This window comes from Giraffa tippelskirchi, chromosome 11 (genome assembly GCF_054371585.1).
Source record: "Giraffa tippelskirchi isolate mGirTip1 chromosome 11, T2T-mGirTip1v1.2.pri, whole genome shotgun sequence".
NCBI classification, from domain to species: Eukaryota; Metazoa; Chordata; class Mammalia; order Artiodactyla; family Giraffidae; genus Giraffa; species Giraffa tippelskirchi.
In genome coordinates this window covers 144,650,569-144,669,182 of record NC_137285.1, presented here as the reverse complement: position 1 = coordinate 144,669,182, position 18,614 = coordinate 144,650,569, and the positions used below count along the sequence as shown (strand labels likewise).

Genomic DNA, 18,614 nt, shown 5'->3' with positions numbered 1-18,614 from the left:
CCAACACCTCCTCATTTCCCCGACCCGCCACCACCAATCTGATCTCTAGTTCCAGGAATTCAGCTACACTAGATTCCCCGTATAAGTGAGATCACAAGTATTTGTCTTTCTGACTTATTTTTCTTAGCATAAGGCCTTCAGGGTTCATTCATGTTGTTTCAGTGTTGAGATTTCCTTCTTTTTTATGGCTGAATATAGATATCTATTATTATTGTGTCTACTTAGTAGGTTTTCACAGAGTCTAGACTTGCAGCAAGAATAGCGGATTCTCCCATTCCCTGTGTTTAATGCTAACAGCATCAATAGTAGTGTCCACAAACATGTCTCTTACCACATGCCAGGTACTGCTCTTAATGCTTTACACACATTTACCCAATTGATCTCATAGCAACCCTCTGAAGTTGGTGCTTGCTATGGACTGAATTGTGTTCTCACAGATTCATATGTTGCAGTCTTAATTCCCCCAGTGTGACTCTCTTTAGAGATATAGTCCTTAGGGAGGTGACTAAGGTTAAGTGAGGTCAAAGGGTGGGGTCCTCATCCAACAGGATTAGTGTCTCTATAAGAAGAGGAAGAGACCCCAGAGATTCCTCTCTCTCTCTTTCCAGGCACACACAGAGCAAAGGCTATGTGAGGACACAGAAAGTGGTTGTCTATAAGCCAGGAAGAGAGGCCTCACCACAAACTGAACTTCCTGGCACCTTGATCTTGGACTGCTTGACTCTCTAGAACTGTAAGAAAACAAATGTCTTCTGTTTAAGCCCCCAGACTGTTCTATTTTGTTATGGCAGCTCTAGCTGACTAATATAATATAGTGTTATTCTTAATCTCATTTGATGCATGGACAGTGAGGCATGGTGAACTTAAGGGACTTGTCCCAAGGTCATACCTGGTGAGTGGCAAAGCTGGACTGTGAACCAGGCATTGGCTACCAAGTCCACACTCTACCTGAACCCGCCTCCAAGTTCAAGGGCAGGGGCTGGGCATCCTAGAAGTAGGTGGCCAGGCCCGAGCAGCATGGACAGTCTATATCAAGGAGCATGGGTGGGGGAACGGGGCACATTTCAGCCAAGACTTCCAGGCTGTTTCCAAGACCTGCCTGCTATGCCCAGCATCTGAAGGCCGGTAGTGGGGAGAGGGGCTGACCGCATCCTATGTGACTACAAGCTGGCTGTGGCTACAGGGAGTCATCTTCAGCCAGAGCAGTTCTACAGTGGAAAAGGTTCCCAGGTCAGGTGGTAAGCTCCCTGTCCTTGAAGGTATTCAAGCACTGCTGTTGGACCACTACTTACTGGTGATGTTTTAGGAAGAACAAACAGCAAGAAGATATTTTCATACAATATGAAGAGCAAGACTAGATATTTTCAACAGTTCTCTCCAGCCTCAAGCAACTGTGAAACATTAGAAGGGACAGCAGTTAGAAGAGTCCCTGGAAAATAACTTCCTGACCAGCTCTACCTGTTAATTCCTGCTCATTTTCCAAGTCCCAACTCAGATATCACCTCCTCCAAGAAGTCTTCCTTAACTCTTTCTCCCTCCGACTTCCTCATGTCCAGGTTGGTGGCATGGGAGGGTCCTACTGGGGCTTCATAGGTGGCACTAGTGGTAAAGAACCCGCCTCCCAAAGCAGGTGATGAAAGAGACTTGGCTTCGATCCCTGGGTCAAGAAAACTTTCTTGAGGAGGGCATGGCAACCCACTCTAGTATTCTTGCCTGGAGAATCTCATGGACAAAGTAGCCTGGCAGGCTACAGTCCATGGGGTTGCCAAGAATCAGACACAACTGAAGTGATTTAGCATGCCCACACGCATGGGTCTAACTGGCAAAACTAGAAATGACATGTGACAGTTACAGGGAGACACAGTTCATCTTGATACACTAATATGTATCTCCCATCTCTGTGAAGTCAGAGAGGCCTAGGGTTTAAATCTTGGTGTCCGCCACTTCCTGCTTTGGGGGGAGTGCCTCAATCCCTCTGAGCTACAATTTCTTCAGCTGTAAAATGATTTCATCTCAGAGGATGAAACCAAAGATGAAAGATATCAATAATATCTGGCAATACAATGTGGTGTATGGGTCACTGGCACTTGGCATGTGATCAGGATATGCAAATTTCCTTCGGTCTCCGGGAAGGCAGTAAGGTAGCGGAGGTAGCAAGCTGTCTGCCACTGGGCGTATTCAAGCAGATGTCAGAGCCTGAGTGTAGGATCGGGGTCGAAGGATTTCTTGTTTGCACTGAAATAAAGATTGTACTCAGTGTCCTTATGAGTTCTTACAACTCTCTAAAAGCACACTTACGACTTGGCCTTGGCCAGCTATGGAAAGAATGGACATGGTCTCCACCCACCTCCACCAGGCTGTGAAAAACAGGAGTCCACACACAATGCATGATTCCCTTTATAAAAAATGTCCAGAAAAGGCAAAATTTATAGAGACAGAGGGTAGATTGGTTGTTGCCTAGGGCAGGGGGCGGGAACAGGGACTGACAGAAAATAGGAACCAGGCTTCTTTTGGAGGGTGATGGAAATAGTCTAAAATTAGATTGTAGTGATGGTTATACAACTTCATAAATTTACTACAAATCATTGAATCATACCCATAAAGTGAGAGAATTTTATGGTGCATAAATTTTGCCTCTATAAAGCTGTTAAAAACCCAAAACAGTCACCAATAAAACAGGATTCCAGAGGAACCAGTGATGTGGTGGAGGGTGATGTCCATGCCCCATGGGAAGCTTGGTGGTAGCAGGTTGAGGTCAGAGGTCAGGAGGCCTGAGGTCACCTCCCGTTTCCTCCACCTGTGGCTTTGCCTTGGCACTTCCTTGTTATCTTTTGTTGTGTAAGATGTGAGGAAATGGAACAGACCCACTGGCCAACCTCATTAAAAGCCTGCATAGAACCTCAGGCAATGTGAGGAGGTGGGATTCTGCAGAAGGGTGAGGAAACCAGAGTCCTGTAGGAGACTGGCCTCCTGGAAGACTTCAGAGCAGCTCAGAGCACCTTGTGGTTCTGAGTCTCTGAGTTAGGATAAAAGCCAAGGACTTGGCCTGGCCTTGTCTAAAGGCACTGCTGGGTCCATTTGAAGGAGGAGGAGACGCAAGCCATTATCTGCTGAGCACCTACTATGTGCTGGGGAGGGTGGGCATTCACCCTGGTGATGTGACTGGCTCTGGACCTGCGGACCCACAGCGAAGTCTTATCTGGGCACCAGACCTATGCACTGCAGACAGATCTGACTTGCTCATGGTTGTAAAGCTGTCTAGTATAAATATAAGTGAGAAGTGAGTATCTATCAAACCTTGGCTTCCCAGGTGGCTCAGTGGTAAAGAATCCACCTGCCAATGCAGGAGACACGGGTTTGATCTCTGGGTTGGGAAGATCCCCTGGAGAAGGAAATGGCAACCCACTCCAGTATTCTTGCCTGGAAAATCCCATGGACAGAGGAGCCTGGTGGGCTACAGTCCATGGGGTTGCAAAAGAGTTGGATACAACTGAGCAACTACACAGCAACATTTATCAGACCCATTTAACATGAAAGGAAACCAGAGCTATGGAAGCTGTGTCACTTGGCTGAGACTGCACAGGAAGTGGCAGAAGCAAGATTTGAAACTAAGGTCTATGTCAAGCATGAGAATAACTTTCAGAGCAATCTGAATGAAAGCGTATTCTTGGTTAGTAGTGAGCTCCCCATCACTAGAGGTATGTAAGCAGAGGCTTAATAAATACCTCTCAAGAAGTCAAAACAGATGACCTTGGAAGCCCTCCTAGTCCACTTAGCTTGCAAGTCCACAAATCTGTGCTGGTCATTTTCCTTGAGAGTTAAATATGGACTGACAGGAAAGTAGAAAAGCCTGAGCCATTTCTGAACCCCTGAGGGAGGGGATGTAGAAGGCAGGGCTTGGCTGGAATGTCCTCAGCTGGAATCACAGCCCTTCTGAGCTCCTGCCGCATATCACCACTGATTGCTGTTTGGGGCTAACATGATACTCGAATACACAGGGACTGGGCCAGGCGAGCATCACCAGGCTCCAGGCAACGGCACTTCATCCTAAACTAGCCCTGGGAGTGAGGGCAGAAAGAACAGGAGCTGCCATCCCAAAGCTGCTGCCCAGCCGGGCAAAAGGGCCCTGTCTGGCCCTCCAGCCAGAGACCTGTTTCATACCTGCCCCACCTCTGCCCCACAGGGGCACTCGGATCTGGCCTCCCTGAGGACTCAGCATCCTCCCAGCTCTGGACTCACCATGGGATGAGCTCATCAGAGGCCCCTTCCCAATCAAGAGCCCCAGGCCTGGAAGAGGCCCCGGCTCCCTTTCAAATGCCGGCCTGGCCCTGGAAGACAGCAAGGGAGGCTGGGCCTCAGAGGAGGGGGCTGGGCTGGGGGCTTCCTCTGCCTCCTCCTCTTCAGGGGGCTCCCCAAGCCAGCATTGAGGCTGGGAAGGCCAGGGGCCCTCCTGACCCACACTGTCAACCATTTCTCACCCTCCCGCCTCCCCAGCCTCTACCTTGCTCCACCCTCAGAGGGAATTTCCGTTTGCTCTTCCCTCTCTTGGTGCCTCACTCTGGACCTAGATCCCAGATGTGCAGGAAGCACTTTAGTCTTTTCTGCTCAGTTGGTAAAGAATCCACCTGCAATGCAGGTTTGATCTCTAGGTCAGGAATCCCCCCTGGAGAAGGGATAGGATACCCACTCCAGTATTCTTGGGCTTCCCTTGTGGCTCAGCTGGTAAAGAATCTGCCTGCAATGAGGAAGACCTGGGTTTGATCCCTGGGCTTGGATCCCAGGGGATCCAAGATCCCCTGGAGGAGGGAAAGGTTACCCACTTCAGTATTCTGGCCTAGAGAATTCCATGGACTGTATAGCCCATGGGGTCGCAAAGAGTCGGACGCAACTGAGCGACTTTCACTTTCACCCCAGAAACAGTGACTGGAGACTCTGGGAATGGAAGGCATGAATGCACAGACTAATTGCAGTACAAGACAGTTACAGCATCCTTTCGACGTCTTAAGTCAGGGAGGGACAAAATGGTTACCTGGGCTCTTGTACTCTCCTGAGAGAATGTTCTAGTAATGGGGCCAGGCTCCTCCACAACTCAGGGCAGCCCAGCCCCACCCTGGCTCCTTCTCTTCATCCGCTGCAGGCTCAGCCGTGCCCTCCAGAAGACAGCCTGCCACCTGCTGTGATCCAGGAACCCCACACAACCATCCATCTTCCCCACCATCCTTCCTCTGCATAAACCCTCCCATGGTTCCCCAGCACTCCTGGGGAAAAGCCCAAACTCAGAGCACAAGATACCTATTGATTGTGTCCTCCCCTCCTCTATGCCCAGCAGTACCCCTTGTTGCTCCTTGAAGGCTGGGGCTCTATCACGCCCTAGGGACTTTGCTTGGGCTGATCCTTCTGCCAGGAATCCACTCCCCTCCCCTAAGTCACACACAGATGTCTTTGTCCACCTTTAAGTCATTCACAATCCAAGCCTTCCCCAAGACCTCCCCCTTCCCCAGCGTGGGCTCCTTCACCCTTTCTAAGTGTGACTGCACCACAGTATATTAGACCCTGGCTGCCTGCCTATTGTTCTCAAACTTGATCTTGCATCAGAATCCTCTGGAAGGCAGCAGAGCACACACACAGGGAAGAGCAGGCTGTCAGAAGGTGGACAGGAAGGAGCAATTGTCTTGCTGGGAACATAGAAGCTTGGGCTGGACTGAGCCCTGGGGCATGGTGACAAAAGAGGGCCTGGCCACATGGCCAGACTTGTGTCTACGAGCTTCCCACTTCAAGCTTGGTAGGAATGTGACCCCTCAGGCTACCACCCCAGGGCACAACACTGGAGACCCTCAAGGCTCAGAGCAACTGGAGCCAAGGACACTCAGGCTGCCCTGGCTCCAATAGGACCACTGGCACTGACTGCAGCACTTTTGGCCCTAATGGCAATTTGATGCAACCGCCAACTGTCCACTGTCCCCTTCTGACTGTCTGTCTGCCCTTAAGGCAGGAAAAAAGGAGAAAATTCCCAGGCTTGAGAAGCTCCGCATTCAAAGAGAATATTGCTGGGGAAGGGGAAGGAAAGAGCTAGAAGGTGGCAGAGACTGGGTTCCCCAACCTTACTGGCTTTTATATTCAAGTCCTTTCACTTGAATTTTTAAGGAGCATGTACTACTTCTATAACAATAACCTTCAAAAATAATTTTTGTCTTAAAAATGCAAAGCAGTCTGCAAAAATTTGTTCAGAAGAGAGAAGTCTATGCACAATAGCTTAAGGGGTCATTAAATACATCATCATCTTCTCTTGAGCATCTACCATGAGCCCAGAGTGCTACTCCACGTTGTAACACCCATTATTTAATCTAATGCTCATCACAGCGCTGCAAGTTGGAAGTTATTAGTATTATCATTTTCTAGATGAGAAAACAGAATTTGATCCAGACTAAATAACATGCCCAAGATTACCCACCCTTGAAGCGGGGGGTCTAAACTCTCGTGTGTCTGACAGAGAGCAAGGTCTCATCCTTAGATCAGGGTACACACCACGCCACCTCCTGCAACTGAAACCGAAAAACTGACAGGCTCCCAAAGCCATTTGTTTTGTGTTAACTCCACTACTTGAAAACCACTGGTTTTGCACAGGAACCCAAATCAAATTGTCAAAGAAAAACAAACCCGGGACCTGGAATCACCAATTGCCTTGGAGATTTGGGCCAAGGCGAGGAAAGCGTGTATGACAGTGAATCCACTGTGATCCACCCATCCGTCCAACACACCCATCCGTCCAACAATGCCCCAGCCCCTGACTGAAGCCTGGCATGCCTGGCTCTGTGCTAGATGCTGGGGACCAGAGAGCGTGAGATGCCCTCAACCACCAGGAGAGGATCAGGTGAGCACAAGGCAGACAGGAGCCCTTAGCACCTTCCAATTTGCCAGCTTTGTATCCTCCAGAAAGACCCCAAACCCTCTGCAATCCAGGATCCAAACAAGCATTACAGGGAGTGAGAATAAAACACAACCCTGTAACCCATGCCCACTGCTGGGCTTCCTCTCCCAAATGCCTTCATGTGCATAATGCCAAGCCTGGTCTTGTCAATCCAATCCATGCGTACACCAGACCAGCTAGATGTGCTGAACGCTGTGGCATTTCATCCATTAGCCCCAAGACAGATAGGAAGGGGTTATGCAAAGCTCCAGGAACTGCAGGAGGCAGGATGGGATTTCTCCCCGCGTTCCAACCTGCAGACTTGAGTGCATTTACGCTGCCATGAGCTCCTCTGGCCAGTGGTATCCACGGAGCCAGCTGGAGGGCAGAGACTGCCCCAAGCACAGTCTGAGCTGCTGAGAGCAGGCCGCATGGGTGCCCCATTCAACAAGATCAACAAGATCCCACGTGCCTCTCAGAGACCCCGGAACATAGCATGTTTGATGGATGAATGAATGAATGAATGTGATTTTGAGGAAGGCAGCTATGTCCCCATTTGGAGATAGGAGGGATGTGACTCTCGACCCCATCACCCAATGTGGGGGGACATGGACATAGGCTGCCTTTCAGGCACCTATACAAAGAGTCTGTTGAGGATTCCTCCCACAGAGTTATAAAACTGAAAATATAAATAATGTGAACACCAATAGCATCAGTGCTGTATTACAAAGTACTGAGCTCCAGCAGGTGTGCTATCAAGCACATTATCTCACTTAGTTATTTCACTACATCTTCACATCAGTCCTGTGAGATACAGAGTATTATTAGCCCCAATTTGTAGATGAGAAAACTGAGGCTCAGAGGGCCAAGCCTGTACCAGTAGCAGAGCTGGGGTCTGCCCCCAGGTCTGACTTGGAATAAAAGTTTAAAGCTGGAAGGGGCCTCACCCCTCATGTTACAAAGCACAGACCACAACACAGGGGGGCTGAGGTCCTCAGTAGCGCAGCAGCTGGGCCAGGAACTCGAGAGCGCCCCTACCTGCAGCGCAGGGTCTGCCACTAGGCCTGCTGCTTGCAACACTGTCACTGATTGTGGTTTCGAAGTTCCTCAAAGAACCTTGAGATGGGAAGATTGATTATCCTTGGTCGGTGTGTAGCACTATCTCTTCTAAAGGGCCCCTCCAAAACTCCCTCTCCTGGGCATGGAAGGGAAAAGGGGAAAACAGAAGAGCCACTCAGCTCCAAACCCAGCCTGTGGTTTAAGGTGGCCTTGCATGGCCAAGCCTGGAGGACTGCACAGAAGCAGCTGACTGCCTTCATTTCACTTCCTGCCTGGTACAGTCTTCCCAGGTCCAGAGCTCCTGCCTCTAGGCTTCAGCTCTCACTGTTCTTTCTCCTGGAAAGCCCTCCCCCCAGCATCTCCGCCTGTCCCGTGTCCTACCCAGTTTTCAAAGCCCAGATCAAATACACTGTTTTCCCCTGATTTTCCACCACTATCACCACCCAGAAGAGTCCTGTTGAACTGGTCTTTGAACCTCCTAGCCTTCCTTCATATTTCTGCTCCAAACTCTCCCATTCTCCACCTCAAATGACAGGACTTAATTTCATGTCTATCTCCCTTATAATCAGGTGGCTCGGAGCAGGGTTCCCAGCGCTGGCTGGGAGTGGAGAGGCTGGCCTCCTCTTGACTTGTGCACGCCCTGACTGTGTTTGCATACAGATCTCTAACCTTCCTTCCTCTTCAGGGCCCATTACCAGCTTCATCTTAAGCTCTCAGTCCTAGAGGGTGAGGACCAAATCATTCCAGTGTCTCTGAAGCATCAGTCATAAGTAGGGGCTTTAAAAAATAATGTGGAAAATAATTGTGACAAACATCTGCCAAGTCCAACTACATTTTGGCATTGAATGAGACACTGTATGAGGGGTTGGGGGCAAAAGACCCAGAGGAAAGGTCCTGCCCTCAGTGGATCTCACAGAGGAGATGGGAGGGATCCCTGAGGGCAGGGACCTTTTGATTTTGCCCGCTCCTAATCCCCAGCAAATACACAGTGTCTGGAACACAGTAGGAGCTCAAAAGACAACGGCTGTAGAAATGAATTAATACGTATTGACCCAAGAGCAGTGAGCATCCCATATAAGGCAGGGTGGTGCTGAACGCTGAGTTGGTCTGTGCGGTGAGTCAGAGCTGCAGAATTCACAGGGGAGAGAGATGAGAGAGAGAGAGACACGGGTACAGGGCCAGGAGGTTTGTGGTTGACCGAAATCAACAAAGGACAGATCTTAAAAAGCACTTGGCCACAGTTGCCTGGGAGGCAGCATCAAACACTGTGGTTTTCCATCTTTTTTCTGCAGAGCAATCTTTTTTCAAATGAAATCATACACCGTACAGTAAATGCATAACAGAGCTTCCACGGTGGACGTCAGCTGGGGCTGAGGCTGGCCTGCAAACCCAGGGACTCCTGGGGCCCCTCCAGCTCCACCAGTGACTTCTTCCTCTCCTCTCCTATCCCTCTGAGAGGCCCCAGGAAGGAGGTGGCTGAGGGGAGGGCTGTGGGCCCTCTCTGGGCTGTTATAGGCCAGGTCTTCTGGGAGGCCATTTAGGGCAAATAAACGCTGAAGTGGGCTTCCTGGTGGCTCAGCCATAAAGAATCTGCCTGCAATGCAGGAGACGTGGGTTCGATCCCTGGGTTGGGAAGATCCCCTGGAGGAGGGCATGGCAACCCAGTCCAATATTCTGGCCTGGAGAATTCCATGGACTGTATATAGTTCATGGGGTCGCAAAGAGTTGGATAGGACTGAGCGACTTTCACTTTCAAGCGGTAGCTGAAATAGTGTGGTGGTTGCTAGGGAACACAAGGACTCAGTTTAGGAAGCCCTTGCTTTCTGGACAATGCTTTCGGAAAGTGAAGCGCCACCTGCAGAGTGTGTGTGTGTGAGGAGGCTTTCAGATACCAGATCCACTGAAACCGAATCTATCTGTCAGAGAGAAGCTACCAGGGCACTGTAAGCCACAGGAAGGGCCCGTTTAGGACAAACCAGCCCCCACCCCCTGCACCAGTAGGGAGCACCTGTTGTCGTGTCTGCTCAGCATCCCTTCCTCCTTCTTCTGAAAGTAGCACCCGGGTTTCCCCTTTGGGGTACCAGCCCTCTCACACTTTCAGGCTGAATCCTCCCACCCACAACATACACACACACCTCCAAACACAGACCACTCCACACTGGCCTAGTCTGGTCAATGAGCACATTCTCTCCTTCAGTGACTGGTCAGAAGTGGTCACGTGACCCAAGACCAGCCACTAAACTTCGACTCTGGGACTTTCGGTATTCCCTGCAGCCGACCTTCACTTCTGGCTCGTCACTGGTTCTTCTGACCTGGGCAACAGCTCTAGTCTTCCCCTCAGACCCAAGGACTGGGCACAGGCCAGCAGCCTGTGTGGCTCACCCGTACCCCAGCCTTCCCAGCTGTCTGGCCCCACCTACGGTTGTGTCTTGGCTGATCTAGTGAGATCCCTCCAACCTGGGCTCTAATTCACTCCTGGGAAATAGAAGCTCTCCTTTCATTGGGTTTGCTATGAACAGGATGTCAGCCTGGAGCTCCTGGCTGCTGCCCTACTGCCACGTGGAGAATGCTTACTAGGGACTGAATTCTACAAGGAATGAAGCAGAAGGCACAGACCTGGGCATCTCTTGAGCCTTGGACACCACTAAACAGGCCCCAGATTGCCATGATATTGGAAAACAAAACAAACAAAAAAATGAATACGTTGCGTATCTTCTTGCTTTATCAGGTTTGAAATGAGTGTTGGCTCCCAAATGATGCAGCATCTGACCTCAGTTCAGGCTCTGCCTGGCTTCCCTGGTGGCTCAGACAGTAAAGAATCTGTCTGGTAATGCAGAAGACCCGGGTTCAACCTCTGGGTTGGGAAGGTCCCCTGGAGAAAGAAATGGCAACCCACTCCAGTATTCTTGTCTGGAGAGTTCCATGGACAGAGGAGCCTGGGTGGGCTCTAGTCCATGGAGTTGCAAGGAGTCGGACATGACTGAGAAACTAACACTTTGCTCATCACCCCACCCCACCCCACCCGCCTGTGTCTGCTGCCCCACCTAGGGGTCCCGTTTGGCTGATCTCATGAGACCCCTCCAACCTGGGACTCAAATCCACTCACTCTGCCCCCATCCCTCATTGTTCTGTTCACTGAACTTCAGTTCTGCTGTGGGAAACAGACGCCACACAGTGAATGAGGGCCCTCCTGAGCTTGGGGTGGGAAGAGTCACCCCATGGCTTTGGCCTATGCCTCAAAGAGACCTGCTGAGGGCAGAGGCAGTGGGGTATGACTGGGCTCAGTTGTCAAGCAGGTGAGGACAGTTCCTCGATCTTTTACCCGCTGTATCTTCTTGGGCAAGCTGCTCTCTCTGTTGCAGGATCCTCAACTTTAAGCGAGGATCATAGCACTATATACCTCACAGAAGGACAAAAATCTACAAAACTGACAGCACCAGTTGGTGGTGATGAGATGGCGCAAAAGGAACTCTCACTCGTTGCTGGTGGGGATGCAAAGTGAAACAGCCACTTTGGAAGACAGCTTGGCAGTTCCTTAAACAGCTAGATATACTCTTACCATACAATTCAGCAATCATGCTCCTACACATTTACCCAACTGATTGAAAAGTTATGTCCACACAAAAACCTGCACATGAATGTTTATAGTAGCTTTATTCATAATCACCCCAAACTGGAAATAACCAAAATTTCTTTCAACAGATGAATGGATAAACAAATTGTGGTGCCTTCTGTGGAATATTATTTAGTGATAAAAATGAATGAGCCATCAAGTCATGAAAAGACATGGAGGAATGTATATTGCAAAGTGAAGGAAGCCAGTCTGAAAAGGGTGCCTACTATAAGATTCCATTATATGACATTCTGGAAACTGCACAAAGGAAAGAAGGTGGTATAAGGGTCACTGGTTTCTGGGGGTGAGGAAGAAGGCATGGAGGATAAAAAAAAGGGGGGATCATATCATCTGGCAAGGCAGAGGGTCCCTCAGTATCCATTGCTCCTCCTTTCTTTTTAATAGAATTATAATTGGGCAGATGATTCCCCAGAATAAAGACTCTAACTCCCAGCCTCCCTTGCCGCTAATTGTGCCACAGGACTCCATTCCGGCCAATGGGAGCTGAGAGGAAGTGATGTGTGCACCCTCTTAAAGGAAGGGGCACCCTCTCCTTTTCCGATTTCTTCCTTCTTGCTGACCAGAATGGAGAGACTGTCACGGGCCATCGTGGGTCATGTAGACAAGCGATGGGTACAACCACAGGACAAAAGGAAGTTGGGTCCCTAATATTTTTGTGTCAAAGGATCCCCTTAGCTTAGAAATTTCCTTAGAGAAAAATCAACCTGTCTCTTGCTTAAGGAAATTTAGTTTGCATTTTTATCACATACAACCAAGTGATTATCCTTATAAGTGCAAGAACCCTGAAGAATTGTCCTGAGGATTCTGCATAATACAGGTTAAAACAGCTTCACTCACTCTTTCAGCAAATAACAGCCAGTTTACTCTGCTGGGATCTGGAGGCTCAACTAAAAATGAGACAGACAAACCCCTGTCCTCTGGAGTCCATATTCTATTGCAGGAGACAGAGGAGGACTCAACGTGAGGATGATTTAATTACAGATTGTCACAAGTACAGTGATGCTTAGTAACAGCTAATGCTTACTGCATTCTAAGCTTACTACATGTCCTGTTCTAAGGGCTTTTCATATATTACTTCATTTTATCTTCACCACAGACCCAAGAGAGGGGTGCTGTTGCTTTCTCATTTGACTGAGGAGGAAGCAAGGTCACAGAAAGGTTGAGAAACCTGCCAAAGGTCACACAGCTAGTAACTGGTGATTCAGGATTTGAACCTAACTCTGTTCAACTTTAAAGCCTTAACCACTGGGATCTCCTGCTAATGAAGGGAATACAATAAGACACAGTGATAAAGAATGATTAGGGTGTCCTCCGACGGCTGCTGTTAGCAGCAACAAAACCAGCAAAAGCTGCTGAACACCCCAAGCTCCCTTACCTGGGTAGCTGGTGTTGAGAAGTCTGGAAAAAGATTGTGCTTACGTTTTTAGGAGTTCAAGTGCAAAGGGTTCACGGTGCTTTGATGGCAGTGTCGGAAGGTCTGGTCCCTGCAAGCCCCGGCTGTCCAGGAGATGCCCACCTGTAAGAGACAAGCAGAACCGGTCACGACTGCTAGTGGGGGACCCCACCAGCTCACACTGCCCAAGGTCTCTTTGTTTAAAATGTGCTCCGAGCCCTGAGGAGAGAGTGCCAAGGGCGGCTGGAGGGCTGGAGCCTGGGCCTGGGCCTCAGGATTCGGGAGTCACCCTCTAGGTCCTGGCTCAACTTGCCTGCAAACAATTCTAAGACACAAAGATATGCATATGCCTGTGTGTGTACGTCCTGAATAGAAATACGCAAGCGTCACGCCCACTGTGTCTAGCACGGCGCCCTTTGCAGAGAGGGAGGCTTGATGAATGTCTCCCGGTTTGCTTTGATGTGAAACATCATTTTATATGTCTGAGTGAGTGGGAGGAAACTGAGAGTTCACGTGCATTGGCGGAGAGAGTTTTTTTCCTCTTGTGAAAATACACTCGTGGGATGCTCCATCCAGCCAGACCAATGGCCTCATTTTACCAATGAAGAGACCCCCACCCAGAGAGGGGCAGTGACTTGCCCAAAGTCGCAGAGCAAGTTGGTGGCAGACTGAGGCCTAAACCCCGGGTCTCACCTAACCCACGGCCAGGTGCTCTCTCCCGGGCCACGCCCTCCCTTGTGGTCGTCAGACGGGCACCCCTGGAGCAGCCTGGGCATGCTCTGCTCCTGGCCTGACAGATGAATGCTGCTCACAGGCCTGAACGGAGAGTGGTTCTCTGGCTGCGTCCAAGCCTGGACAAGCTATAGGAGGTAGTGCCCACGGTGGCTGGGAGCATGGGCTTGCAGGCAAATGGACCTCAGTCACATGTCGGGGCAACCTCTTTCCAGGACTGAGAGACCCTGGGGGGATGCAGGCGTCCTCTCAGAGCATCAGTCTCCTAGTCTCCAGAACAAGAAAACAAGTAGCAGCATCTCTCTTGAAGGATTGCAGGGAGTGAAAACGACTCTCCTAAGTCTGTGGAGCCACAGCAAAGTGTTTGGCTCATAGCCATCTCTCCAAAAAGCTAGGGTGGCGACCCAGAGCAGGGTCTGTGAGAGTCAGAGTGCTGGACTTGGGAGGTGCTTTGCACCCTTGGCAAATCTTTAGACAAAGAAAATCTCTCGATGTTACCAGTGATTCATGTTCTTAGCTCCCACTGTCCATCCCCGTCTCTCCCTTCACAGCCCAGCGTGGGGCCCGAGCCCAGAGTACCTGCCTCTCCCTGCTGGCTGAAACTCCCCACCTACCCACGGGCTCCCCACACCCCAGCCCACGTTTCACCAGCCAGCAAAATGCAAATGTCATTAGCACTCTGCAAGCTGGTGAGCTAATGTCACCAGACGGCACATGAGAACTGAGGAGGGCTGGAGGGTGGGGGGTGAATTCCCCAGGAGGGGTGGCGTTCTCAGCTTTTCCCAATCAGGGTATGATGAAGAACTAAATGAATGGCTGCAGGAAAGAGCTGACAGTGGAGACCGTCCTGACAGCCTCTCAGCAGCTGCGACTTTTTCCAGGTTCACCATGGCCGCCCATGGTCCCTGCTTCAACCCCCATCCAGATGATGGATGTGTCTCGGCCTCTCTGGGCCTCCACCCCCTCCCCCAACTGATGAAGCAGCTCATAGGCGGGACACTCAACCTCCACCTATCATTTCCATCCCAGCCCACACCCCTAAATCCTGATGAGAGAAGTAGACCACCCCCTCAATTACTATGGCAATGGGAGGGGGCGTCCTCTCTCCCAGGAGGAGGTGGCAGCATTGGACCCCTTAGATCCACAGAGAGGAGTTCTGGGTTCCAGCCCCAACACGGAACTAACTTGCCCTGAGCACTCAGGCACATCCTCCCCTTCGTGGGGTTCTTAGCTTCTCTAGTTGTGACAGGGGGTGTCAGACTCACCCCCAGTCCCAACAATCTCTCCAAGTCAGCTCTAACCACCACCACCCCCACCTCAACCAACTCACAGGCAGAGATGCCAATGTAAGTTTTCTTCTCTCTCTTTTTTTTTTCGCTGTGCCGCACACTTGCGGAATCTTAATTCCTTGGCCAGGGATCAAACCTGTGCCCCCTGCAGTGGAAGCTCAGAGTCTCAAACCGTGGACCACTGTGGAAGTCTGAGGCTCCTCCTCCTCTAATGCCCTTATGATGCTGGCACTGATGACACCAGCAGGCACATTAAGGCTTCCTGGAGGAGGGGGCAGATATGTGTGTGTGTGGAGATGAGAGCAGGGTGTTGTGGGCAGGGTGCTGGGTGAGCAAAGGCATGGGGAGACCTAGTGGTGGGGGAGGACTTGGAGTCAAGGCTGCCCATGAGGAGGTTGGAAAATGAGATGGAAAAGTCCTGTGGTGAGTGCTTTCCACACGTTCCCCTTTAATCCTAACATTGCTAGCTTTCCCAATTTATCAATGAGAAACTGAGGCTCAGAGAGGTTAAATAATGAGCAGAGACACAGGGTTGTTAAAACAGCACCAATTGCATTTGAACTCCAGAGCTGATTTAAGAGCAGAAGCTCTTGATTGCTGTGGGATGCTGCTGTCTAGACTGTTTAAAATAGAAGGAGCACTAGAGAAATTCAGGAGCCTTTGTGTCATATAACACATGCAAGGAGTTGGGCAGTTGCGTGTGTGAACGTGTGGCCATTGTAAATGTGGGTGGGTCACTGCTGAATGAAGTTGCTGCCCAAAGCCGGGGCCCAGAAATGCCGAATGGAGAGGACGTGGCCGAGTGGCCAATGGGGCTGGGGTGTGGGCAGGCAGAGGGCTCGGGCCACCCCATGGTGGCCCCCGAAGCCCTGCTCTGCTGGCCACGGGTTGGGGCTGTGCTCACAGGTCCTGCCATGCGGCCTGGCCTGCATCACTTATCCCCGGATCCCATGCTCCCCTGACTGCTACCCAGGAGGGTGGCACATCCTGCCCTTGGTTTCTTTCTTGGCTCAGTCTCCTCCGTGGCCCCTGGGGTTGCCCGCCCCAGCTGGGGACAGATCCTGAAGACAGAGACCAGGAGACACCTGGGGCTGCTGCCAGTGAGCGGGGAAGCCAGCAGGTGAGTGGCACCTCACACCCACTGGGGACCAGCCAAACCTGGACTCCAGCCACTAGTTGCTGGCTGTGTGATCGCAGCTGCAACCCGCCTCTCTGAGCCTCAGTGACCCCCTCACCAAGCTGCTAAGATGAGTGCCTCAGGGAAAAGGCTTGCAAACCATAACGTTCTGTGCAAACAGACAGGGCTGTGGTTCAAAATCTAGGGGCCAAGACAACCCAGGAAGTAGCAGAGAGTTCCCGAGAGAGCAATGACTGGGAATCCAGCCTTTATGTTAAGTTCCCCTGCCCCCTCCCCGGGCCTCAGTCTCCCCATCCATAAAGCAGAGGGTCTTCAGGCTTGGATGCAGAGTTGTGCTCGGCCCCTCCATGTCTACTGTTCTTCATCATGATTCGCTATTAAGGTCACGGCTGGATTTCACTTGTCAGAAACCAGAGGGCTATTCTTGCAGCAGTAAGCTGAGTAACTGGGGCCCAAATGGGCAAGTTTTGACGGGTGGAGAGAGGTTTCATGGTTGCATGTTCAAGTCACTGCCAAGAAGGAATGACTCTGAGCAGACAGAAGGAAGCACGCAGGAACAGAGGGAAGCAGAGCTGCTAGAAGCTGATAGAACTTGGACAAACTCTCTCGCCAAGTTTACACTGGGCTGGCCCTGAAAGCCACAGAGAAGACACAAGGCATTCTATTTCCTGGAGACCTCAAGGGACAGGAGCATTCAGTCACTTGGTGAGCATTAATGGAATATCTGCTGTGTACTGGGACTCTGGGGGTGCCAGATGAGGTACCAACTCTGCCTTCAAAAGGGCTTCTGTTACAGGGAAGAGTGACTGTGCCCTGGTCTCCATAGTTCAAAGCAGCTTCGGGGGGCTCATCACTTTGCTTTCAGTTTAGAGGAAGAAGGGGCCCCTTCCTCCTTGGGCCTCAGGGAAGACTTCCTGGAGGAGGAGGCAGATTTGAATGCATGGAGATGAGGGCACAGTGGGCAAAGGGACCAGGGTAAGCAAAGGCAGAGAGGAGCTCAAGTGTGCAGTGGGTATTCAGGACCAGGAAGCAAGTCTGCCCCTAGGGGTAGGAGAGATAGGAAGGGGCTGGATGATTAAGGTCCTTGAATGCAGGACCAAGGACGATGAACTCTATTCAAAGGCAATGGGGAGCCACTGAAGGGCATAGAGCAGAAACATGCTTTAGGAGATTGACAATAGCAAGGAGACCAGGCAAGGGGAAACAGATAGTGAGAGGATGGAAGGGGGATGGGCAGGGCCTGATGGTGGGGATGGAGGAGGATGAAGGTTGCTGGAGGGGTGGGGAAGGTGGGGGGGGTATTGAAACTGGCAGGTTGTGGGGAGGTGACACAGGTGTGTGGGCAGATGATGACTGGATTAGGACATGTTGGGTTTGCATCCCAGCTCTGTCACTGTCCTCACGTATTCTCTCAGGCATGTCAGTTTACCTCTCTGGGCCTCAGGTGCCTCCCCTCTAAACTGAAAAAAAATAAAGAGATGTGGAATTCAACCAGATAATCTATAAGAGGTATTCTGAACATACTAAGTGACTGTTGTATGCTTGCTTTCTAAAAGGTAAGCATTTATGCTTTTATTAATTAGTGGCGACCTTCCCCTAATATAAACGAAGACATTGAAGTTCAAGGTCAAAGAAATGGCTGGAATTGGCTGTGTTGGGCCTCAAACCACAGGAGAAGCAAATTATGAGCAAATAAATGTGGGATGACTCAGAGAAGAGTCTTGATTTTAAAATATTGCTAAAGAAAAGGGCTGTTTTATGACTTTTGCGCCTTGTGCTTATTAAACCCAAGCTATAAATGTGAACTAATAAGTAAAATGAGTTAAGTTAATGAAAAAAATCAACCTTCAGGATGGATCCATATTACCTAATGGCAGTCCATAAACATAAACATAAAATTTTAAAATACAAGAATGAATTGCAATGCCCAGCAGCTCAAGAAATCTGCAATTTCTCTGCCTTAAAAATAAAAGCTATTGATTTTAGCTTGGGTTCTCATTGCTCATGAGTGAGCCTTTGAGAAGTCACAAAGGAAGGAATTATTTCCAATTGTTTACCCACTAAGGATCATATGTATTGAATTTAAATTCTCTCTGATTCCTAATTAGTACAAACCAAATTAGAATCCAAGTACAGCAGATCTGGAAAGGCCCCTAGAGACATGTAAGCTCAGTGTTCTTTGTTTTATAGACCTGGAACCGGAGGGACAGAGAAGGAGAACTAGTTGCCCAAGATCACATAGCGGGTAGGGGTAGTAGGATCCAGGCTAGAACCCCAGGCTCCAGGCACCTGGGTCAGCAACCTGCTCTGGTCCCTGCATCGTCTGGGATCAGATTATTAAATCCAGGGTGTGCAGGGCTGTTACCTGGGCCTTAGTCCTGGTGATCCTGTGATAAGAACTTTCTCCTAGCTCTGGGGAAAAGTAATCTGCTCAAGAAAGGACCCTCAAAGCCCAACTCATC

The 18,614-nt window shown here is 50.2% G+C and overlaps 1 protein-coding gene across 7 annotated transcripts in view; it reads right to left on the bottom strand.

Annotated features, from left to right (window-relative positions):
* TSPAN18 (tetraspanin 18) overlaps window positions 1-18,614 on the bottom strand; it is a 195,194-nt gene that overhangs the window by 54,296 nt on the left and 122,284 nt on the right. For 4 of the 7 annotated variants that reach the window (XM_081545885.1, XM_081545880.1, XM_081545881.1 and 1 more), the window contains one exon: window positions 13,020-13,116. The gene's annotated coding sequence lies outside the window, so the exon portion shown is untranslated. Of the gene's footprint in view, window positions 1-12,975; window positions 13,117-18,614 lie in introns of all 7 variants that reach the window. The other 3 variants (XM_081545882.1, XM_081545884.1, XM_081545887.1) reach the window with 1 other exon arrangement.